This window comes from Coenobita brevimanus, chromosome 36, assembly GCF_032717465.1.
Source record: "Coenobita brevimanus isolate Jiangsu-jjx chromosome 36, ASM3271746v2, whole genome shotgun sequence".
Lineage (NCBI taxonomy): Eukaryota > Metazoa > Arthropoda > Malacostraca > Decapoda > Coenobitidae > Coenobita > Coenobita brevimanus.
The window spans coordinates 1,009,639-1,035,023 of NC_136989.1; positions in this window are offsets into that span (position 1 = coordinate 1,009,639).

The following is a 25,385-nucleotide window of genomic DNA, read 5'->3' on the forward strand; positions in this document are numbered from 1 at the left end:
TCAGCCCCAATCGTAAGCCTCAATAAAGCATAGTTTCTCTCTCTCTCTCTCTCTCTCTCTCTCTCTCTCTCTCTCTCTCTCTCTCTCATCCAGTGCCTACACCTTACACCCATCATCTACCGTCCTGGTTCCCCCTATAGTATTTGCGATTATGTCTCTTAATGAGCGCTATAAAAATTCTCACATACAATTTAATTAAAAAAAAAAATTATTTCCGAACTTGTGATATATAGTCTTAAACGGCATCAATACCCAACGTGTCTCAGTTTATTCAGTGTTGCCAGTCGAATTCGTGTTCAGTATACTCAGAAGCTTCATAAATATGCAGTTAAGAGGGAGGCAGGGAGGGTGCATCTGGAGCCTATGTAGCTCATGGCTGCCGGTAGAATGAGTAGAGGAAAACCTAAAATGACTTGAAAAATATGAAATCACGTACTTTGAGGGAAGGAGGCGTCCATTGGTGGGATGGCGTGTCAGATGACAATTCAGAATACTGTATATCACTTACCATCCACCACCACACCAAGTTCTGTCGTCTCTGTGGATCTCATCACTTAGCTCCTCCAGGGTGCCACACGAGGCACTTCACGTCATGGTCAACTCGGGATTGGGAATATTAGAATTATTTACGGTCGATTCACTGCAGAAAGGACATGCATGGGTGAGTGTAGTCTTTCTTTGTCGCCTGTTCCTCATGCGTAAAGGAAATATTAGTTACGAAGGGAAAATTACCATAGGTTACATCAGTTTTCTGCAGGAAGAACAAGGAGGGGAGATAAGAATCTTTCCATGTCTCTGGCTCTTCCTGCTAAAAGACACTCAAGTTATGGCAGGGAATCAATCGTATATATGCTAAAAAAAAAGATCCCACCGTAGGTCTTCTACTCTGCCATCCCTTAACACCAAGTTCTAGCTGTCTGTCTGTTGTTATGTGGGTCTTGATGTGTCGGTTTATGTATATGTATTGTGTTGTTGTTTGTCTCTTTATTGTTCTCAGTGTCTTTATCCATTGTTTTATCCATATGTGTTGTTCTGTGCACACTGCACACTTATGTGTTGTTCTCTGTGTATGCATGGTAGGTACACAGACAAGTTGACATTAACAAGACAACCCTACATCACCTTCTCACCGTTAGATCTGTCTCTCTCATTCTGTCTGTCTTGATCTGTTGATTGATGTATACAGTAAGTATTGTTCTGCTGTATGTACTCTTGATCTGTTGTCCTATCTGTATCCTTGGTGTACACGTGAGATAGTACACGTTACAGTCAGAGTACATCACACCATCCCCTGCCGTCCCTTCATACCAAGTTACGAGGTGCAAACCGACCTGCAGCCACCTGATCCAATCCCCACGATAGCAGTGTGTACCGTACGCTGTCAGGGAAGTCACCTTGACAACACCTGTGACCACCTTGTGAGCTGGTCGGATGAATACTTTTATGATTCTCTTGTTTCGGCCACCATTACCTCTCCGTCTTTTTATTATACTGTATTTCGTTTCTCTAGATGATTTAGTTCAGGTTTCGAGAGACCTTTTGAAGTAGAAGGGATTAATAGTCTTTATTGACTTTTTTTTTTTTTTTTTTCAGAAGTAATCTAAGCTAAACTTAATAGTCAGACATTGGCCAAAAGTAAATGAACAAATTTTCTCGAACTGAAAGTGTTAATGATGGTTCAGGAGCTGACTGACGGAGATCTGATGCCCTCAGCTCCAGTCTTTGATGTGGGCGAGACTCGTCTGCCTCTCTTTCCATCTCTTTCATTACCAACTTCTAATCGAAATCCTTTCCACGTTTGGCAACCGTAATGTCGTTATGCTTTTGTACAACTTATTCTTCCTGCCACAAGACAGGCTTTTCAGCTAAACAGGTTCATTTCGAACTACATATGTAAGCTACGCCCATTAATTTCCCTCGCGATAAATTGAACATAATAGCCTGGTGGTGCTCTGAATATAATGACAAATACACCACAGTAATGAAAGTGTCAAAAGCTCCATTGCAAGCTCAGGGGAGGTAAGATTGTGGCTGCACAGGCACTTGATATTCAACAGCAGTATGTGGTAATCCCATGGCACACAAGTGAGACCGAGGCAGAATGTTACTGGCTATGAGATGGTCACTAAACTCAGCTTTACTCCTCTTTCTCTTTTCCTCTCACCACTCTCTCCAAGCCACATTCTACATTTTTTATTATTATTATTATTTTTTTTTTAAGAGAAAGAAGGGGAGGGGGTGATTTAACTTTGGTCTAAGTGGTATCAACAGTGTTTAAGTTGACCTTACCTTGAGACCTTGAGTTTTGACCATTTCCTGTGACGACCTTTGACTGATTATTCTCAGAATCGAATCCATCCATCCTCGCCTTGCCGTGAACCGTGCCACAAAAAGTTTAGTCAAAATCAGATTAAAAAAAAAAAAGTAAGTTGACCTTACCGTATGACCTTGACCGTTGGCATGTTTTCTCTCTCTCTCTCTCTCTCTCTCTCTCTCCGTCACTGACCCTCAATCGTTCCACCCAAATCAGATCAAAACTTCTAATTATTTTGTTCACATACACATAGACACGGGTGGCACTGTCCTAGCTTTGTGACATTGACCTTTGACAGATTATCCTTGAAATCAAATCCCTCTGTTCCTGCCTTACCTCACACCCGTCCTTCATATTGTCTTAATCGAAACAGAACAGTTTTACTTAGCCTAGCCATGTGAGACCTCTGATTTTTTGTTCTCAAAGAGAGTGCAATGACACCTTAAACTAACCTCAACCCTTCAGCCAAGTTTGGGTAAAATTGGATCAGAATTTTAAATTACACACACACACACACACACACACACACACACACACACACACACACACACACACACACACAACCATTACCACTGGACAAACTGGCCTAGTAGGGGAACCAGTTAGACTAGAGAACAATGTCCCAGAAGGTGGTAACAAGCGGTCGCCATTTAAGTACCAGGAATAAGGCAGGGCATCGGGCAACATGGTAATGGTTCAGAAACTCACTTCTCACAGTGGCGGGGTTAATGGGGGTACTGGTGGGAATTATGGAAGAGAGAGAGAGAGAGAGAGAGAGAGTTTCAAGTACTGTATTTATATTTTTTATACCAATGCTTGTATGATGCATTTTTTTTTTTTTTACATGGTAATACAGCATTAATTTTATCACACTCTAATAATGCTTCTCCTAATATTTACTTGAAAGACTTAAGATGTATGTAAAGCATAACCTAGGGCCATACTCTTATTCTGGAGCAGGACTAAGGGACTAAGGGTCGTTTGCTTAAACTCTCATGTCGAGAAGTGGGATGCAAACCTCAAAATTTTACGACAATTTTTGAAGTACTTGACAGTGATGGAATGTATTTAACCTTCCTATATGTTTGCTGACTGCATTGTGCAATATGTGATTCAGGCTGACCATACGTAATAACCACGGGCGTTTCACATATGACCGTCAAACATTAGGGTTTTGCACTCCGGTTTGCGATTTAAGGATTAAGCATATGACTGTAAGTCTGACCACCATCATGGCCAGTTGCTTCATCGCTGCTGGGGACTGGTTGTCATGGTTGATGGAACTTATCACAGTGGTGCTGAGGGTGGGTTGAGCCGGTACCTTCCACCATCAGGCCGTGTTTCAAGGAGAACATCTTCCGTTACACTTTTCATCCGATCCCCGAGTTATTCTGGCATGAATGACTGCACCTGACTTGTGTAGCGACTCTAATAACTGTGAAACATATATTTCTTCAGTCAGGCATAAGGCATTATTCATTTCAAGTAGGCAGAGCATTATCATCCATTATTTTTGCTCCCTCATGCACTCCCTCATTTTACATTGTTATAAATGGTTGGCGCACTGGGTGTCTGACAGTGGGCGTGGGGTTACAGGTGATCAGGCTGGCAAGATAGATTCCTTTAATAATGGTATCACCATTATTGTATAACGGAGATGAAGTGGCGGGGGATTCGCTTGTCCAGCACTTTTTCAACTCTAACAGTATTATAGGCTAAGAGAACAAGAGATGGCGTTAGATTCGTGTGCGGCACTGTATGTTCTGACTCGACCGAGCGTCCACCTACACCGACGATGCCGTGTTGTCAGTATTCAGGGGTGAGGTGTAGTTCCTTCTTCTCTGTTTGTCACCTGAAGTCTAATGCCAGAGCTCATCAAGAGATACACACTATGAAAATGCATGCAGACTCCACTTTTACTGTATCACTTGCCAGTTTAATCCACCCTTCTTCATGTATACTTCTAGACTGGCTTCTTGTTTTCTACATGCTCACCCTTTAAATATTCCCTCTTCAACTCTGCATTTTTGTAGCCTTTAATTATCCGTGCGTGCCACCATACCACCACCACCACCATCACCACTAGGATCACTGGGGTGATGAAGTGTGTAAGGACTCTAAGGAGCGGCGGAAGATTGTCCCACCGCTGCGCGCTGCCTGGGTGATGTAAGTCAGGTGTACCGGACTGGTGTACCGGACTGGTGCGGAAATAATGAGCTATTTCACAGTTATTCTCCTGTGTATCGTGAAAGCGGCTAAGAGGGGCAGAAATTAAGGGCTAGGAACCCTCTTTTTTCAAAATAACTTAGAAATATTGTGATGCTATGGCCCAGCACATATGCTGCAAGCAACCTCCTACCTCTTGCAGGTTAAGTGTTGTACTTGTGGATTCTTTTCGTACCTGACGAATGTCCCCAGCTTCCCACATAATTAACTCAGGAATTTAAGTTATGTTGAGAGTGAAAAATCTGAGCTGTGACTCCTTCACAAGTTTTGTTTTTTTATTATTTAATCATATTCTTGCCGCATCTGACTTGCTTCAGAAGCCCCTCGGTCTGAAGTGCTTAATCGTACTCTATTCACTTCAGTCAGTTTCCTATAGGTTAGGAAAAATCGTTCGGTGGTACAGTGCTTGGAATGAAAAATGCTTCGGCGTACTGGATAGGTTAAGAACTTCAGCGTTGTTGATCGATGTTTGTTGCCTTTTTTGTTGTTTTTGTTTACGGACTTTTAACAATATCCTTGTCGATCAGAAACAGGACTGTAAAGGAGTCCTGATTCTGTGTGTGTGTGTGTGTGTGTGTGTGTGTGTGTGTGTGTGTGTGTGTGTGTGTGTGTGTGTGAAGAGCAACACGCCACCAATTAGGCTCCAACACCCACCCTCCATTACCCTTAACATGTGGCACAGGTGTGTGTGAGTCAGGGGGTGAGCACGACTTGAGGTGGGATGGATGAGGCACAGTCATGCTTAGGGAGGAGCGGGATAGAGGAAGGGAAGAGGAATGCTCGTGGGTAGCGCTTGGTGAGATGCAGTGGTGATGGCGAAGTGAGGATAAGTGAAATCCCATGGCAGTTTTTAGACGTGGAAGCCTTCGTATACGCTTATCTGTAGTGAGTACACTCCCGTAGACTCTAGGAACTTTAGCGAGGCCTTATATAATAGCCCTGAACCTCCCGCATATATTTATTACTCTTATTTTTGTTCTTTGCTTCTTGGGGAACCTCGGAACATTTATTTCCAGTCTGGGCATGGATATCAGTGCTTGGGGATGAACCTTCTGATCATTACCTTGCTCTTAAACCTGCACAACAGATGCCGTGGCTAAATCTGCCCACAAAAAGAGCCAACGCTTTTGACCAACGCATGCTTTTTTTTTTGTTTTCCTTTATATTCATTTGTGCTTTATTTTCTCTTTATCTTCAGCCATTTCTTAATACTTTTTCATTCCTGCAGCAGTAGGGGAAGATGTAGGACCTCCTTGGCCATCATTTAACAGCAGGTTGCTTTTCTTTTGGACATTCTTTTCATCCAGATTTGTACTGCATATCCATTGGATATGATATTTGAGATTTCCCAGAGTTTAGTGTGGTGATTTTCTTTAAAAGGGTATCGCAAACAGATGTTTGATACTCTCAACTGGTATTCGTGGCAGAGTATTATGAAATGTTCTATATCTTGTTTCAATTGTATGTTAATGTACGTTTTTAATTTTTCAAACAAATTTCTTAGGCATTTAATTGCAGAATGTGTATTGTGCAGATACTGAGGATGCTAGGTGTTGGTGTGTTATCACACATATCAGTATCCAAAGAAGCACGAAAATTTTTCCTTCAGTGTCTCCCTCTGTTCTCAAGAAACCTATCCTTATACTGTGTCTTTGGCTAGCACAGGACGTAGAACCGCATATCAAAGAGCCCAAGATATGAACGAAATACCTAGGTACGTGACAGTAAACTTTTTCCGTCTTTACACTGGCCCCAAGCACGAACCTCCCAAAGATAATATGGAGCCAAGGATACGGCGTCGACCACGTATGTAAACAAAGATCTGAGGTACTGGACGGAAAGACTACAATCCGGGAAACTGATAACGTGGTAGTGGCCTGAAACACGAGAGCTGGAAGACGAGGCCAGGGACACAGAGCTATGAAGAGAGAGAGAGAGGGAGAGAGAGAGAGAGAGAGAGAGAGAGAGAGAGAGAGAGAGAGAGAGAAACCAGGGTAGTGAAGGAAGAGAGGCTGAATGAGAAATACTGAAGAAGTTGACAAAGGCAGAGAGAGTGACAAGAGTTATTATGGGGAAAACGTCTGATAAAAATAATCGTTTTAGCGAAATTGATGACCAATATGACACGATAAGTCGATTTCCTGGAATTTGTGTGTGTGTGTGTGTGTGTGTGTGTGTGTGTGTGTGTGTGTGTGTGTGTGTGTGTGTGTGTCCTGGAGTCAACAACAGAGTAGAATGTGTGTGGTTGGTTGGAGGGTGAAGGATAGTGATGATGGGTTCTTGTAACCACCTGTGTCTGTCCAGTGATCATTTCCTCACATCAGCCTGAGATACAAGGTTTATGATGACCCCAGTCGCCCACCACGGTGACATCCTCTGCCTCAGCGTCTCTTGGCACATATTCATGGCAATAATTATTAACTTGTTTGTCCAGCACAGGAAGACTGGGGTGTGGCAGGGGTCAAGAAAGCGCAACTCCCTATGTTATGTTTACATGCATTTTGTTCCTATAGTTACGTTATTCCTTTAAAGCTACGGATAAAACAATTAACTGCAGGTTTTCTGGTACGAAGTTGTATGATACAGTAGTCTCCTCTACGATATTTGAAATTTGTTATTTACACGAGTGCGTTTATTTATTTATTTATTTATTTCATTTTTTTACCCAGCTAAATCATGCATTGAAGTCTTTAGTAGGAAACTTATAGGAGACATTTCCTCGATCTCTTCCTTACTCGTTTGTAGTCATCGTCAGAGATTTTTTTTTTTTAAGATCCTTAGAGTAGACTTTACATTCATTTATAGCTGTCTTGACTTTTGTCTTTTTTTTAAGGCTTTTAACACTGGATTTTTTTTTTTAAGACATGGGTTGATTTGTTAACCCCTTTATGATCGAGGCAACTTTTTTTTTTCCCCAATCAGACGATATTAAGTTGGGAGTATGGAAGCCGGAAAATGCTAAACTTTTTACCATTAACCTTTTCATGGTCAACGCAACTCGTAGTGTTCTGTCCAAGTTGACGCCAAATTATTTTAATCAGGCGAGTCAGTGGAGCCTGAGTATATATGATGAGTTAAAATGCAGTGCCTTACCCTCTGCATCCTTGGTTAGCTTAGCCCAGACCGTATTGCTTTTTGTGGAATATATTGTGATGTTTTTAATGCTTCAGTGGTTTGTATGATTTATGGGTACCTAAACATGACCCTTCATAGCTCTCTTGAAGACCTGTGTTAGAGGTATAATACTTGTTGTTGGCAATTATATAGGCAGTATTATTTTCAGACGACTAAATTTGGGTGAGGCACGTTTATGGGCGAATAAGAATTAAAGAGTGTTTTGTCAGAATGTCAGTACTTGAACGAATACTACAAGACTTGAAGTTCTTGATGGAAGTGGGGAAATCATCATCATCATCATCATCATCATCATCATCATCACCAAACACTACTTATCTTTATCCTCCAGCTTCATTTGTGGTCTTCCTCTCCTCCACCTCCCAGCCACTTCAATCACACACACACACACACACACACACACACACACACACACACACACACACACACACACACACACACACACACAAAATCATTAATTACTAGCGCTACATTATTTATCATAGGCCTATATCAGCTTGAATGCTGACTTGGCTCACTGTGCACGCAACCAAGTGAGGAGTAAGGAGAGTCAGTGGAAGGAGCTTGGGTAGTGAAAGAAGAGAGGAGAGACAGGTAAGGGGCAGAGGATGAAACTGGAGAGAGAATAAGGGAGGCAGGTAGAACTGGCAAGGAGGGAAAAGAAGAGTAAAGAAACAGGAACGTGATAGGAGAGAGAGAGAGAGAGAGAGAGAGAGAGAGAGAGAGAGAGAGAGAGAGAGGTTATAATCTTAGTGAATTATAAGGGGGCGGTCAGTAGTGGAGTTTGTCTTTATTCAAGACCGCCTCACTGCCTCGATACCTCTAATTAAATGATATCAAAATACAGTGCACTACAGTATATACCGGTAATATGAAAGGCACACAACAGCACGTGTACGAAATGACGAAATTCTCAGCCGTCCAGTGGATAAGTAGCTGTGTAATCCTTCATTTTTATGACAAAATTCAATAGGGAGTAACTGATCTTTGTGGCCACTGCTGGAGGTTGGAGAAGGACAGTGAGGTACGAAGAATGTTGGCTCTGAATGGCGTGAGTGACCACACATAACGTGGTTCAGAGAATGACAATGGCTGGGATGACTGACTGGCCGCACAACTCTACCCTCTAACGAGTTTCCATTCACATCCACAAATGGGCCTTTTTCACGCCCCTAGCTACGTACAAACCAGTGCGGACGTGGCTGCAGCGAAAGGCAATAAAAGGGGAATCTTCCGGACCAAAACATGAAGCTTGAATAAAGACCTTAATTATAATGGCGCCCTTTTTAGTATATTTTCGTAAGTTAATGGACCCCACTTAGTGAAAGGATGAGAAACATTCTCTTTTAACCCGTTTAGTACGATGGCGTGTTTACTATGATGATGTTCCTGCCACCTGAGGATTAAAGTCATGTATCTCATAATTATCTGTGGGCTACAGCCTTCTGTTGATTACCCTGTGAACCCCTTCAGCACGGTGGCGTCACAGTTCCCCACCCTACAGCGTGGCCAGGGAGTGGGCTAAGGCACATCCTTTTTCCAGTAGGGTGAGGAGAGGGAAGATAAATGAGGTTTGAAAGGAATGCGTGGCCAAGCGAGCGGAAACATGCCGTTTTAGAAGGTTGTTCTGAGGGTGTATATGCTATTCTTGGAGACATCATTTAAAGCTATTCTGATATCGTTTGCGTTTGCTGTGTGTTTGTATGTTTCAAAGAGTCCCCTGCTGTCGACTGGGGCAGCGCAGTTTTGTTGTTATTTTTACATTACTCCTGTTACCATAATATTATTTTACTCTGCATAAGAAAGTCCTCTCGTAGTGTGTGTGTGGGGGGGGGGGCAGTGAAGATTGTTTAACCTTTCCAGTTTGAAACATTTCCTCTTAGTTGGATAAAATCGTGTGGTGTTAGAAGACGGCATCGTAGCAATGGGGTGAAGGAGAACCAAACGTATACTGTTCATCTCCGCACATAACAAATCCATCCATTTCTGTCCCTCGTCAGTTATTTTGCTTCCTGAAATTCCTTGTCTCGCTTTGTTACACACTCGCCATATGCATATCTTGCATAACAAATACATGGATGCACATCCTAATAAATTAATATTTTTAAAGACATGAGATGGAGGGATGGGGTGGAGAGGTATATGAGAGAGGGGGGTGTGAATTGGGAGCAGGGCAGTGAAATGGCGGGGGACAGGGCGACTTGGAGGCGATTTGTTTGTGGCCACCCCAAACGGGATTGAGGCGTCTGGCAATAGATAGATAGAAAGACATGTAATAATAGCCCAGAGCACAGGGAATCGACCTTCTGAAATTGCATAGCATGAAATGGTCAAAAATGTTTACCTTCAGTTTACAGAGTATTGAATATTAATGGTCTCTTTTACCCACTAAAAAAGACCCATCAACAACCAGCCAATTACCCCATTCTTCGGATCGTAATGGGGTAATTAGGATCGTAGGGGGAGAGGGGGCGGAGAGAAGATAGGTAACGTGATCGGGTGGAGAAAACGAGAGGAGGTGGATGAACAGCAAAGGTTTCTCAAAATATCTACATCAGTTGACAAAAAATTGTACAGAGAATAGATATATAATTTTATAAAATATTCTATAAAATCCTGGTATTTTGTCATACAAAGGCGATAGTTTGCTGTCTGCTGGGATGTTTATGCTGTATTATGCGGTCTGTCAACACATCCACTTATATGGTATAAAAATTTGATAAATATTTCGTTCATCATACTGTGTATTTCTTTAATAAAACATGCTTCTAATCAAATTAAACCTAACCGAACCAAACCTAATTACTTCGTTTTAAAGCCCTCTTCATTTTAAATTCCTCTTCATTAATTCCAAATGGCAATAATTCAGATAATGCGGAAGGCAAAGTTAAACAGATAGGATGTCTACGCTCAGGAGAGAGAGAGAGAGAGAGAGAGAGAGAGAGCGGTGTAGCCCAGCACTTTCTATAGAGGGTGCTGGTGTAGCCTATACGAGACAAAAGAATAAAAGAACAAAGGGTAATCAGAAACAAATCAAATATTGAAGACACTACTTAACAGGAGCATGGTATCTGTCTGTGACCGATTTTGTTTTTACAATGAAAAATACTGGTTAACTGAACGAATTTGAAAAGGAGAAAATATAATACGACACTAATATGGGGCTAGCGGCTCGGAACTGAAATCGGTGGAAAATACAATATGTATGGCTGTTTAAAATGCAGCTGTTTTAACCGTGTACTGTATTAAATCCCTGCCACTTCTTATGTAAATGACATGGCTGTAGCAGGCGTGTGGCCGCCTATGGGTGTTGCCTATATTCATTCATTCCTGCTGATATTATTCCAAACACATATCATTGCATCCAAGTAACATATAGTTCCTAGTACGATCCATAGCTAGTTGTATGTGATGTACAACTAATGACAGTTAATGGAAAAGTTGGTGTGTACCGAATATAAACTGGATAAAAAACTGAAGATGTCTAACTTGAGGTCCAGCGTCGGGACAACAAATCAGAGCTGCCAACCGTTCCAAAAATGATGCGCTGATAAATTCTTGTAGTACACAATTATTACCAAACATATTTCCGATTAAGTAGAAATGATTTTGTTTTGTGTATTTTCAGGATTATTGGAGGTCAGTAACTGGTGTTTCAAGCACTTTTGATATTGTGATTACAATTGTGTGGTTGAGTATCGTGGTTAGCCTCCGAAACCCTAGCCGGGCGACACTCCAACCTCAGAGTCAGTTATGCGTTGTGCTGGGTTGGGTTGGGTAGTATTGTATACTCTGCCACGTTTACCACATTTTGGAGGTTTTAACTGCTTATGTGACTCAGTGCCGGCTACAGTGCAAACCCAAACCACTTGTAAATTTCTTGATGTAAAATTTATAGTGATGGAATGCGGTGTTGAAGTTGATTTTAAAGGATGGGCTCGGCATGGAGTACGAGTATTTTGTCGCACCGTACTGCTCGTGTGACGAAACCAGTGATGGAGTTGGCAGGTTAGTCGTGTCCATAGGTGTCATTTTGAGGGGGAGTAGGGTGCAAAGGACAACTGGATATAATTAATGGATTCTAATGCAGCTTTTTGCCGTCTTTCATGTATTTATTTATGTATGTATTTATTTGTTAGGAGGAGGTTGCGCTGGCTTTTTAAGACTGTGATAATACTATTATTATTATTATCATCATTATTATTATTGTTGTTTTTTAAGTATTATGGTGATGATGATGATTGATGATGATGATTATTATTATTACAATTATTATTGTTTATTAAGTATTATTATTATCTATTATTATTATTATTATTTTTATTGTTGTTGCTGCTGTTGTAATAATGGTAGGGGTAGTCACCTCATGGTATTTGTTGGTAGTGCTGAATTTTGTAAGTTATAACCGTATAGCTGTCTGCCAGTGTTGACAGACATGAATGTGCTCGGTCGCTACCTTCTTGCAGTTATATTACAGCACATCATACTGTGAAAGCTACAGCAATCCTGAGTTCAGTTTCTGTTTCATGTAATCAACTTAAAACTAATTTTTAGAGGTGGTTGTGTTACTCAAGTAAATTGCTTTGGCTCCTATTGTACAGGTTATGATTTTAGTATGCAGGCTCTTGTATGGTAATTGTTTATGCTGATTACAGTATTAGCATACCCGGTAGTAAATCTTTGTTAATGCTTTTTTGCGTTTAATGTTAACCTAGTACCTTAGTCCATTTTCTTTTTGATTCTGTACATCTTTTGGTAATAACGAAGTAAATGGTAAGTCACTAATTTTTTTCAGGATTTGATGTTATCCCAGAAAATAATTTTTGCTAATATATCATAAGTTTTGTGGATACATAGTACATATATTTTGCTAATGTTTTGCAAGTTTTATGGTACCTAGTAACTGTAGCGCAAAATTCAATAGTTCTAGTGTTGGCTTAATATTTCTAGCTATTGGTTGTACTGGTAGTAGTAGTAGTTGTTCCCTAGGCAGTCTGGCCGAACAGCCCCGAGTCCCTTAGGAAGGCCATGGCCGAGACCGGGCTTTCCCACAGAGCTCTCAAAGAGTGTATGTTGTGTTGCTGGCGTAGGTGATTGTGTGCAATGCAGTCTTCCATAATGTGCTTAATAGTATGGGGTGCTGTGTTGCATCCTGGACAGGCATCAGCAACGGAGTCATCCAGCCTCCTCTGGTAGCTTAAGAGGGCTGGATGGTGCCCACATCTCAGCCTGGCCAGGTGGACCCTGTCCTCACGAGGAAGATATCCCACAGAGCTCTCAAAGAGTGTATGTTGTGTTGTTGGCGTAGGTGATTGTGTGCAATGCAGTCTTCCATAATGTGCTTAATAGTATGGGGTGCTGTGTTGCATCCTGGACAGGCATCAGCAACGGAGTCATCCAGCCTCTTCTGGTAGCTTAAGAGGGCTAGATGGTGCCTGGCCAGGTGGACTCTGTCCTCACGAGGAAGATAGGATTCAGAAGGGTGGATGTCAGGAGGCCGTGCATGCAGCTGTGTGTTGTCTTTAAGTGACTGAATGGAGCGGCGAGTGATCTGAGTGTGAATATGCTTCTGGAAGCTGGTCTGAGGTGGGCGAGGGGAGAGAGATGACAGTATTTGTGTATGGTATCATGTGCTGGGTGTTGTTTTGATGTTCCTTGGTGTGTGTGGATGTGCTGCCATGTACTGTAGTGGATGTTGTGGGTTTGTGGAGGCTGCAGCAAGAAACTGGGTGCCTCTCATATCTAGGTGATCCTTGACTTTGAGGACTTTGGTTTCTTGATGTAGGTGGTCTGTGGGTGTAGTAGCTGTGCAGCCTGTGATTATTTTTTGGACCTTGTTCTGTATGGTCTGTAGAGTGTTGTAGTGTGTTTTGGTCAGGTTAGAAGCCCAGGCAGGGCTTGCATAATTCATCACTGAACGTATGTATTGTTTGTATACTGTGGTGGTGGTTTCTTTGTTGTGTCCGAATGTTGTATGGGCAAGTGACCTCAAAGCATTGAGTCTTGGTGTTATTTTATTTTTAATGTTTGTGATGGGTTGTTTAAATGACATTGATGTATTGTATGTTACACCAAGGATTTTGGGTGTGTGTGTGTGTGTGGTAGGGGAGTGTTGTTTATGGTGAGGTGTGGGATGTGACTGTGTTCTGCTGTCCAGTTTGTGAGAAGAGCCATTGTAGATTTGGCTGGGGCTATTTTGAGCCTGTTTGTGGTGAACCATTCGTGTAGTGTGTTGAGGTAAGGTTGAATGATGTGTGCAGTTGTGTTTGCGTTTTGGTGTGTACATGTAAGTGTTATATCATCTGCATAGGAAGCTATGTGTATCTGTGGTGTGTGGGGTGTGGGTACGTCGTGCATGTATAGATTAAAGAGTGTAGGGGACAAAACAGATCCTTCGGGGACGCCGTTTGTGAAGTTTCTGATGTTAGGAGACTGACCGGCAAATGTTACGTGTGCACATCTGCCTGCTAAGTAGTTTGCCAGCCATCTTTTTGTGTTATTGTGCATGTTTGTGTTGAGTATTTTATTTGTGAGGTTGTGGCGGGGGATGGCATCAAAAGCTTTGCTGATGTCTAGTGTGACTAGGAGTGTTCTGTATGGTGGCCTAGCTGAATTTATGCCATCGAAAACTCTCTGTGTAAGGTCTGTAAGAAGGGTGTTTGTGTAGTGTAGTGGCCTAAAGCCATGTTGTGACTGGGCTAGGGGAATGTGAGGTGTGACTAGTTGTAGTATCAGTCGTTCGGTGACTTTAGAGGGGGTGCAGAGGAGTGTGATGGGGCGATGTGAGGAGGGTAACGTGGGGTCTTTGTTGGGTTTAGCGATAGTGATGATATTGCCATGCTTCCAGATGTTGGGTATTATGTTGTGTGAGTAGCTGTAGTTTGATATGTTGGTGAATGCTTGTATGCCTTGTGGTCCTAGGTGTTTAAGGTGAATGTTGCTTATGTTGTCTGGTCCACAGGCAGATGAGTGCTTGAAGTTGTTAATGATATGCTTCGTCTGGTTGTAAGTGAAAGGTGCGTAGTCTGGGTCTGTGGGGAACTGTCTCTTACGTCTGATGATAGGTCGGTCTTCCGGATGGGGGGTTAGATGGCTGACTTGTGAAAAGTGATTGATGGGAGTGTTTGCTTGTTGTTTGTTTGAGGGTATGGTGTCTGTTGTTGTGATGGCAGCGTGTGATTGTGTGGTGTTGCTGTTGGAAAGTGTGATGCTGTTTAGTGTTTTGTAAAGTTTGCTGATGTTTATTTTGTGGTCAAGTGTTTGGAGGTAATTTTTCCAGTTTAGTGTTTGCTGTTCTGATATTTTACTGTTTATCTGAATGTTGAGTTCTTGTATTTGTTGTATGGTGTCTTGTGTATGGGGTGTTGGGGAGTGTCGCAGTGTGTCCCGTTGTCTGATGAGGCCTTGAATTTCTGGTGTGAAGTTGGGGTTGTGTCTCTTTCTGTTGCCTCTAGGGATGTGTCTTTTGTCTGCGTTTTGTATGATTGTATTGAAAGTGTGCACAGCGGTGTTGATATCTGTGATGGGTGTACTGTTTAGTGTTTCGAAATGTTGTTCTGTTTCAGTTACAAAGGCCTCCCAGTTGGCTGTCTTATAATTAGTGTATGTGTGTTTGTGGCCAGCTGGGGTGATTCTGGTTTTGGTAGTGATGATGATTGGGAGGTGATCAGAACCTAGGGTTTTGACCACTCTCCATGATGTAGTGGGAGCGAGGTTTGGGGAGCAGAAAGTGATGTCTGGAGATGATGGGAGGAAGAGGGCTTGGTGTGGGATATGGGTATGTTGGTCTAGACTGTTCAGTATGAAAAGATGATCTGTCTGGGATTGTAGTACCAGCCCTCTGTCTGTGTCAGGGTTGTTGACATGCCAGGCCGACGACTTGGCGTTGAAATCACCACCCAGGATGATGTTGGGTATGCTAGTGATGTGGTGTATCTGTGGAGAGTAATTGTGTGGTACTTTGGGGGACGATTGGGGGGGAATGTATGTGTTAGCGATTGTTATGTGTGATTTGTTACCAGTGCGTATTGTAATTGATTGTATTTCTGTTGTGGTGTCATGTGGGGGGAGAAGTGACTTTGTGTGTGCACTGGTATCTGCAAAGTTGATGGATTTGTATACCAGGGTGATGAGTCCACCGCCACCGTCATCGGCCCGGTCTTGTCGAATGGTGGTGAAGTTATGAAATGTCGGTGTTTTCTGTGCTCTGTGTAGTTTTGTTTCTTGTAAGATGGCAATGTGTATGTTCTGTTGTTTGATGAATTGTGTGAGTTCATGTATTTTGGTGTTTATGCCATCTATGTTTAACTGAAGGATGTTTATGCTGTGTGTGCGATGTGTGTCGGCTGCTGCTGCACGGGGGGTAGGTGGTGTGGGTGGAGGGGAAGGGGTAGGAGGAGGTTGTGATGGAGGTAAGGGTTGAGGTGGATTAGGATGGGTTGGAATGGGAGGAGTTGGGGGACTGGATGGTGTGGGAAGGGTCAGTGGGTTTGGCTGTGGAGGTGTGAAGGAAGTAGGAGTAGGACTGGAAGGGGGGTTGATGGGTGGGGGGAAGGAGCATAAGGAGCAGGTGTTTGTGTAATGTTTTCTGGATGCAAGTGTTGTGCAGGTGTAATGGGTCCAGTTCTTGCAGGAATTGCACTGAACTGAACCCTTTGTCTGTCGGATCGACGTGATAGGTTTTGAGCATGTTGGACATATGTATTTGTTGGTGGGTCCTGGATTGCTCTCAATGTCCCCGGCTAGAAGAAGTCGTCGAGAAATGACAGCCGGGGAGTCATTTCTCGGTGTAGAAAAAAACGGTGTTGTTGTGTGTGTTGTGTTGGGAGATGTGGTACTTGCCCGGGCGACCGAAGCCATTGCCAGGTACTCGAGCCCCGTGAGGGGCCGGGGGGGTTTGCGGTGGTTTGGCCCCCATGCTGTCCTCCTCTTCTCTTCGACAGCCTCTGGGGGGTAGACCCACGACGAAGACGCCACCGCTCCAGGTCCTGGTTGTACTGGTTTTGGTGATTGCCTGCTTAGTATTATTTTTGCTAATAGTTCATTGGCTTTGATATAAGCCAGGTAAACTATAATATTTCTTTATACGTGTATTGCTGTGTTCAGTGCTTATCTTACGTATAACCTTTCCGTTACCCCATCTTCTCTTCCTTCCCTCATCAACTTCCCGCCACAGAGAGAGAGGGGGGGGGTAGGGAGGGATTCTCCATTCCTCCACCCCTCACCCACTCTCTCCACCCTACACACTCCACTCACTCACCATCCCACCTTTTTCTCATTCATCCGTGCCTCCACAGACCATGCACTCTCCTTCTTCAGCACCGCTCGCTGGTGCAGTGGTAACGCTCTCGCCTAGCATCTGCTAAGACGGGGGTTCGCGCCTTGCTCGGGATGCGAAAAAGTTTCACTGACAAAGCGGGTGGTCACTGTCCTTGAGCAAGAGGATGGGTGTGTGCGTGTGTGAAGGTCACAGCCTTGCCCTTAGATCGGACTATATGAGCTCTCAGCTCCCTTCCGGGAGGGTAAAAGCTGACGGTCACGACCATCAAGTGATCCTGACAGACCTCTCCAGTCTTGTCACTGTTTCCTCCTGTCTTCTCATACTCCCCTCAATCTCATTATTTCTTTCCTTCTAATCAGTCATTTTTCCTTTTTTCCTTCTTCTTTCCCTCTCCTCTCTCCTTCCAGTCCACACTCCTCCCTCCGTTGTCACCATTTTTTTACCTCCCTTTCTGCTCATTCTCCATCTCTCCCATTCACTCTCCATCACTGCCAAACTCACTTCCTCCATGCTCTCTCTCTCTCTCTCTCTCTCTCTCTCTCTCTCTCTCTCTCTCTCTCTCTCTCATCACTTACCCGTGTCCCTGCTGCACTTCATCTCACACACACACACACACACACACACACACACACACACACACACACACACACACACACACACACATTACAAGACATTTCCCTCCTCTATTAATGATCCGACCATAAATAAGGCAGGTTCGTGTTTACTGTGGCCAGTTAATTTTCCTTTATGACAAGACGATCACTATCAGGATTATTAGGTGAATTCTCGAGATCTGTAGTTTGTGAGGAAATTTTCTTATGGTTCTAGTTTGATATGTTGGTAATTTTCATGTATACAATGATGACTATATGAGAAACTGTTGTGAAAATTAAAATGAATATGAAAACATTAGAATTTTAAATGTAAGAACGGATTGCCAGAAAGAGTAGTGTATGTTTTCTAGGCAAGTCGATCTGTGCATGGCGATCTGGGAAGATTAATGGGCACAAAACTCTTATATACAGTATATGCTTCACGTTTGTCACCTTAAACTATAACTAAGAAGACACCTTCCGACTCGTAACTTGTATGAATTCATGAGATACAACTTGTAGACGAGTTCTGAATGTCTTCTTCCAGTACCATCATGTGTAGTTATACTGCGTATTGTATATAGTGTACATAAGTGTGGGCGCTTTATCCTCAATTATTGTAGTAGTAGTAGTAATAGTGGTGGTGCTCGTCGTCTTCGTCGTCGTTGTCGTCTTCGTCGTCGTTGTTGTTGTTGTCGTCGTCGTCGTTGTTGTCGTCCTCGTCATCGTCGTCGTTGTCGTCATCGTCATCGTCGTTGTTGTTGTCGTCGTCGTCGTCTCCGTCGTTGTTGTCGTTGTCGTCGTCCTCTCCGTCGTTGTTGTCGTCGTCGTCGTCGTCGTCGTCTTCTCAGGCTTAACGAGACGTGAACCCTGTGGACTGCAGGCTGAAGCTGTCATTCTACAGTCCACCATCTTCCTTTTCGGGGCATGGGGAGGGGGAAGAGGGACGTTAAAAAAGTTTGTATATATATCTGTGCCACTATGGAAGGGCACCCCTCCCGAGCACCTCTCCTGAACTTTATTTGACAGTAGTCGTTTTTCGTTATGAAGTACGGGAAAAAAAAAAAAAAGAGATGTAGTGGCACATGTTTTTGGTGCATAATGTGGCAAAGGAGAGAGGTATAGCGCTACGGGTCTTCTCTATCATGGAAGGTGTATTATTAGGGTGAAACGACGTGATCCAGGTCGTTTCCCCTTATGTAATGACAGTGTAGTTACATTTCTGCATACCAGTAGTGCACACCAGTTACTCCCTTCATACATATCCGATCGCTACCATATAATCACCAAATACCCCCTCTACACCATGATGACAGTCATTAGCATTTACCTTCAGGATGGGGAGAAATTATGCGTTTGACTGAGGTTGCACATGACCACTGATTACTAACTGGATTAGTTTGCTTGATTAATGGGATGGAGTCATGCAGCTCCTGAGTGCACCACACCCACCAGGCAGTTCACGTATAAGCTTTGCACACCAGCACGTCATTTACTGCATCCCTATATTCACTAAAACCAGATCAAGGTATGAAGGCCAATGAAAAATGAAAAGTTAATTTTCTTGTCCCTTTTTTTTTTTTTTACCCTTCGTTACCAGCTTCTTCCCTGTTTAATTATTAACCTCTGCATCTTCTTCCTCATTTCCTCCTACATTGTTCCCTTCCTCTCTTCTTCACCCTGCTGCGTCCCATCCTTTTCCCTCTTTTTCCCTCCTGTTTCATTTCATCTTCCTCACTATATCATCATCATCCTCTGTTCCTCCCACTTTCCTCCGTCTCTTCCTCATCTTGCCATACCCCTTCCTCGTTCTTCCATTTTTCCTCTCCCTTTTTCTACTGTTCAACGTCTCAGTAGAGATCCCTGAGCTCGAGGGATGAGTCTTAACGGTGCAGAAATCAAGATATCTACCGATATACTGATTGTAGGTAGATAAGTTTAATTTGGGGGGAAGTAATGGCATCGTGGCTAATCAGTATATTTTAAGGTTATAGTAGGTAAAAACAAGGTAATTAGTAGTTAAGGGAGGCAGTGATAAATGTAGGGGTCTGTCGGATAGGAAAATAAACCAACCTGGGAGATAGGTTAGAGCTATGAAACAATTTTCGTCAGTAGTCCTGTACCAGCACACTGTCTTGCCTTCATTATTTCTCGAATCTCCACCAAACGACAGAGAGTATTCGTCCTTCTTGTGCACTCTGTCTGTGCTTCATACTGCTTTCACGTAGAAACAGTTCATGCAACACCTTCTGTTGTCACAGTCGGCAAAGATGTTATGACGAACTTTTGCTCATGACTACGTAGTGACAGAGAAAAGGGAAATGAAATGGCGAAGAAATTAGTCACATAAATGACGCAGCGAGTCATACAACGCATCCATATAGAACGCATCAGCACGTAAAACACACCTGTATATATAGGACCCAGACAGATATTAACAAAAATGCAATAAAAATAAAGTGGATAAGAGTAGTCTGTGAAGTGACTCATACTAGATCAGTCGTGTCGAAAAGAGTATGACTACACCAGAGATACGGGAAAAAGTCAAGGGTAGCGAAGAACATACACTAGCTCCACAAAAAGTCAGTGCATTGTGGGTCCGATGCCGTTCAGAATTATTCGACCATGCGGAATTAGTAACCTGGTATGGTTTGTATACACATTGTAATGTGCAAAAAATAACTTAATTACACGTGATTTGTAGGTAAACTAATATCCACAGGAGAAAGGAAACACGAACTATTCCGAGCACTTTCGTGTAATCCTATCTCCCATGAAGATGTGAATACACGAAGCGCTTGGGATATTTAACGTTTCCTTTTTCATTATGGATATCAGCATACATTTACGTATATGTAATTATTCCCTACGTATGATACAGGTTATAGGTAGTAGCTGATCTGACTAAGCTATCTTATGGGCTGCCAGTGAGTGCCACGAGGGAACCGCATTTCACGATTTTCCTCGCGTCATGTGTCATAATATAATTTACACCGACATTTTTAAGAGCTAGCGAACCAGAAAATACGATGGGGTCACAAATAAGGCGCCGGGCGATTCCGCGATCTGATCAGAAGGATGTTGAGCATGTTGTGGGTAATTTGCATATCAATGGATCCCGGTGATATCAGAGAGGCAACGTGTTCTGCCTGCCTCTCCACTCCATCTTCCTCCCACTCTGCATCTCTCAATCTTTTTCCTCCACAGCTCTCCCTCTGCTTATCTTCCACCTCCGCCCCATTCTTTTCTTCTCCCCTCCTTATCACTAATGTGTATAAAATTTAAAGCGTTTCTGCAGTCTTCCATTTTCCTTTCGTTCTCTCTCTCTCTCTCTCTCTCTCTCTCTCTCTCTCTCTCTCTCTCTCGATACTTACCTATTTCCGTATTGCTCTTCTTTAGACATAAATAGGACTTAACCAGAGAGAGAGAGAGAGAGAGAGAGAGAGAGAGAGAGAGAGAGACTACAGATACAGAAATGATATATAAGCCACAAAGTACCATATTCACATATATTAACCGTGTGGGCTTATGAAGGGCAACTCCCAAACGCCTCCTTCATATCACATCGTTTCTATTTATGGCACTTAATTTTTTTTTTTATTTACTGTAAGGGTATAGTAATTATTCAAACCATATAGACATTAAAATATATATGAAAATACAAGAATATACGGACTGATGTGTAATATGCAAATATTTCCCACTGGGGAACGCTGGAGAGACTCCAGAACACACAAAATAGTGACCTAATTGCCAAAGTGATAGAAATATGGTACGACATACACGCAGTTCCTGAGACAGACAGGCTGACAGACAGATAAGACAGAACAAACAGAACTCGATGGTAACACATCAAGGTAGTAACGAGAATGGGCGGATAGACAGACAACAAGACAGGCTGAAGAGGGTATTGGATAATGAAAGATACAGGAGGACGGTGGAAGAGTTTATAATTGTTTCTCTGATCTATCTGCCTTTTTTTTTTTTTTTTAATATATATATAATTTTTGCCCACGTTGCTCTGCTATATTTTTGCTTTGCTCACCTTCTTCCTGTTCATTTTCTTCCCTCATCATCTTCATCAATATCATCGTCATCATCATCATCGTCGTCGTCGTCGTCGTCGTCGTTATCGTCGTCAGCCATCACCATCATCATCATCATCATCCTTCCTCTTCATCATCATCATCATCATCATCGCCATCGTCGTCATCGGTGTCAGTCATCATCATTCATCATTATCATCCCTCCTCCTAATCATCATCATCATCATCATATTCATCATCATCATCGCCATCGTGGTCGTCGTTGTCAGTCATCATCATCATCATCATCATCATCATCATCATCATTCCTCCTCCTCCTCATCATCATCATCATCATCGCCATCGTCGTCGTCCTTGTCATCATAATCATCGTTGTCATCTGTAGGTTACCACTTTCCTATTTTAGTACCGTAGTCCATCTGTTCCCGGCTCAGATTTAAAAGGCCCATAACCCTTTCTCCTTCTTACCTGTAGAGATTATAATTCGTGCCATCTACTTCACGACGCCTGTGTCTGAGTTTTAGCTACGTCAAATACGATACTGTCTTTTGTATAATATTTTTGCAACGGCCGGATGGTGGAATTCGGTTTAGGTAATACCCCGAGGACTAGGACTAACTAATGTCGCTACAGCTCTCATTTCGCCCTTATCCTTTCTTTTACTACCGCCAGTGTAATTAACACAGAAGAATTGCAGTCATTGTTCAGGTAACCACTGGGAGAGCTTGTAAGAGTCACTGAGATTGACTGGAATGGTTCAACGTGTTAATCAGTCTCTGCACTAACTGCAGGACCCACTGATGGAGAGGAGAGGCAGGGAGAAGAGGAGGGAAGGAAAAGGTGAGTTGAAGGAGGAAAGGAGAAAGAAACAAGCTCTTCCCTCTTCCTTCTACATCGTTCCCACAGTTCCTTCCCTTCATTCCCTTCACCACTTTACCCCAGCCTTCCCTCCCTCACGCCCTTCCTTTCCTCTCCTCTCCTCTCTCCATCAGTGGCTCCTGCAGTTAATGAGGTAATAGATTAACACTGAAATACTCAGGTCAGTCTCTGTAAATCTGTTATAGTTTAACCACACTACAGCCTAAAATTCCCGCATACTTTTTCCAAATACTGGTAAGTTGGCCGCCCTTCTTCTTGGAAAGTGTATACCTAAATCGTTTGTGGCCCTGGCGCGGTCAGAATAATAGCAGCAAATCCATTTTTTTGTCACTATTAGGTATAGCAGCAGGTGACTAATTCAGTGCGAGGGCGTTGTTATGTTATAGCGAACATATACAGTATATATATATATATATATATATATATATATATATATATATGTGTGTGTGTGTGTGTGTGTGTGTGTGTGTTTTCTAGTGAGGGCATTACATAAGTAGATCTGAAACGTGAGACACCTACTACATCACTACCATCACCACCACCCCTTCACCACCACCACCCTTTCCTGTCTGACCTGCAGGTAGATATTCAGTGCTTCTACACCATTTTCCTCGTCTTATCCAGTGGGAGCGGTGAAGCGTGAACAAACGGGGAGAGGTGTGGGGTGTGGTGGCGTATCCCATGACCACACACCACCACACACCTTGTAACGGGAAAAGGGGTTGTTATGGTGGCATATCCAGTACTCCGTGACCACACACCTTGTAATGGGAGGAGGGGTGTGTCGTTCTGGTGGCGTATCCAACACCCCTTGACCACACACCTCACCACATACCTTACTGGCCAACCACATAACACAACAGTCATCACCTGTTTATAAACTCCTCCGTTCACTTTACTTTCGGCCAAAAATTACTATCCCTCCATCATGAATGCTGAGTTGTAACGAGAAATCAACACTAGAATATGATGCTAGTTACTAAGAAGTGCTAGGGAAAGGATGTAGATCCACGGTACCGTACTGTCTTTTTCTGCCACTGACCTACGTGATATAGGTTACAATAGGATGAAAGTTAAAGTGAATGAACATGTCCACGAACGGATGATATGAAGTTGCCAAGAGAGAAATACTGTAAGTTATATATTACAAGCTCTGCGTCACTTTCAGTTTGCCAGCGTCTCGTAAATAATACAGGGTATCTTTAAGTCCCTTTGGAACCAAATATCGGTGTATCCAAGTCCAGTGCTATCATTTTACTTATTTATTTATTTTTTATCAGAAGGCCATATGATACAAAAATGAAAACCGAAGGGTATATATAACATTAGTATGTAGTTATCGAATTCATTCATAAAAGTATATGCACGTCGTCTCTTGTTTTTATCAGTATACCACAAAACACACTGAGCTTGGAGAATAAGACTACAGTACTTCATTGTGAAGCCAGGGATGTATGTATCCAGTGTACAGTACAAAGACACAACCATCTTCCCAGTTCAGTTAGAATAAAATTTACAGCTGGCGAAATACAGCGAAAACTCTATCGGTGCTAGTGCCCGTTTCAGATGGCTCGATTTTTCCGCGATTTATTCGTCTTGATTTTGGGAATTGTGCCTCTGAACGTTTCTTTCTAAACAACGACTTGATATTGATATCAGGGTACTGCTTTCTGAAAACAGCGTCTTAGATACCCGGTACAGATTACGTCATTCTCTAAACAGCGTTCTATATATCCCGGACAGAGTACGACCTTCTGTAAACTGCAATCTATACCTCTAGTTTATAGAACGTCTTTCCGTTAACAGCCACCTAGATATCCAGTAAACAGCAGAGTCATTCTCCCTCCATCAGCAGAGAAGGTCAGAGTATCCATCAGCCTGAACTCTGGCCAGTATTCTCGTAAGATCTGGATGCTCCCCTGTACCCCTTCCTTAACAGTATCCTTCTGCCTATAGCACTGGAATGTATTCGTTTGTTTATGTATATTTGTAACTTAGCAGATATACCTAATAAGATAACGGTGCAATATGTAAAACAAGGGCACAGCACGTCATTCTTTATTTTTTTTTATTGTATGAAAAGTATGTATTAATAAAGATATGATGTGCACACGAGAGGATATTAAGGTGAAATGCGCAAACAGACCGCAAGGAAGTATTTTGGATATTTTTGAAGTCCACGAGAAAGCGACTCAACACGTTTTTCTGCAGCACTAACCAGAGACACCCGTCTTTGGCCCTTGCCGTCTACTCCTGAAATTTGACTCACAGGCAGACTTACCATCATTTTCTGTCTTAACTGAGACTTATTTTGCAGGAGAGACATGAAAGGAAGAATGCAGTTTCTTAACATATCTTCCTGCCAAACAATTCTTAGGACAAATAACTATGTAGCTGTTGTTGGGTGGTTGTGACTAGACTGCTTGTGTTAGTTAAGTTAGATTTAGCATGTTCTTTTAGGTATTATTAGAGCGAGAGTGAGTTCGATCAGTCTAGTTTGTTCTATACCATATGTTGTTAATTTAGGTTCGTGTAGGGTACTTTAGACCACTATTAAGTAGATTTTGCCTGTGGAGAGATGGAGGAGGAAAAGGGGAGTAGGATCTATGTAACGAATGGAGATCAGATAATGAGGATGTGAATGAGTTTTTGAAGGAGAGTGGGAGAGGAATTGGAATGAATAGAAGGTAGATATGGAGGCGGCAGGGGTGATGGTTGAGGAGGGATAACGATGTGGGTGTGATGGACTGAGGGACAGTCAGTGGAGAAGAGAGGGAGAGGAGAGGAGGACAGGGGAAAAGACGAAGAGTGAGGGGGTCTTGGGTTATCGATTTGCCATTAGCCCCTTTTGTCCGGCGGTGGAGTGGAAGAATCACGGCGGAGAGAGACAAAAAGCAGCCTATTGTTACCTG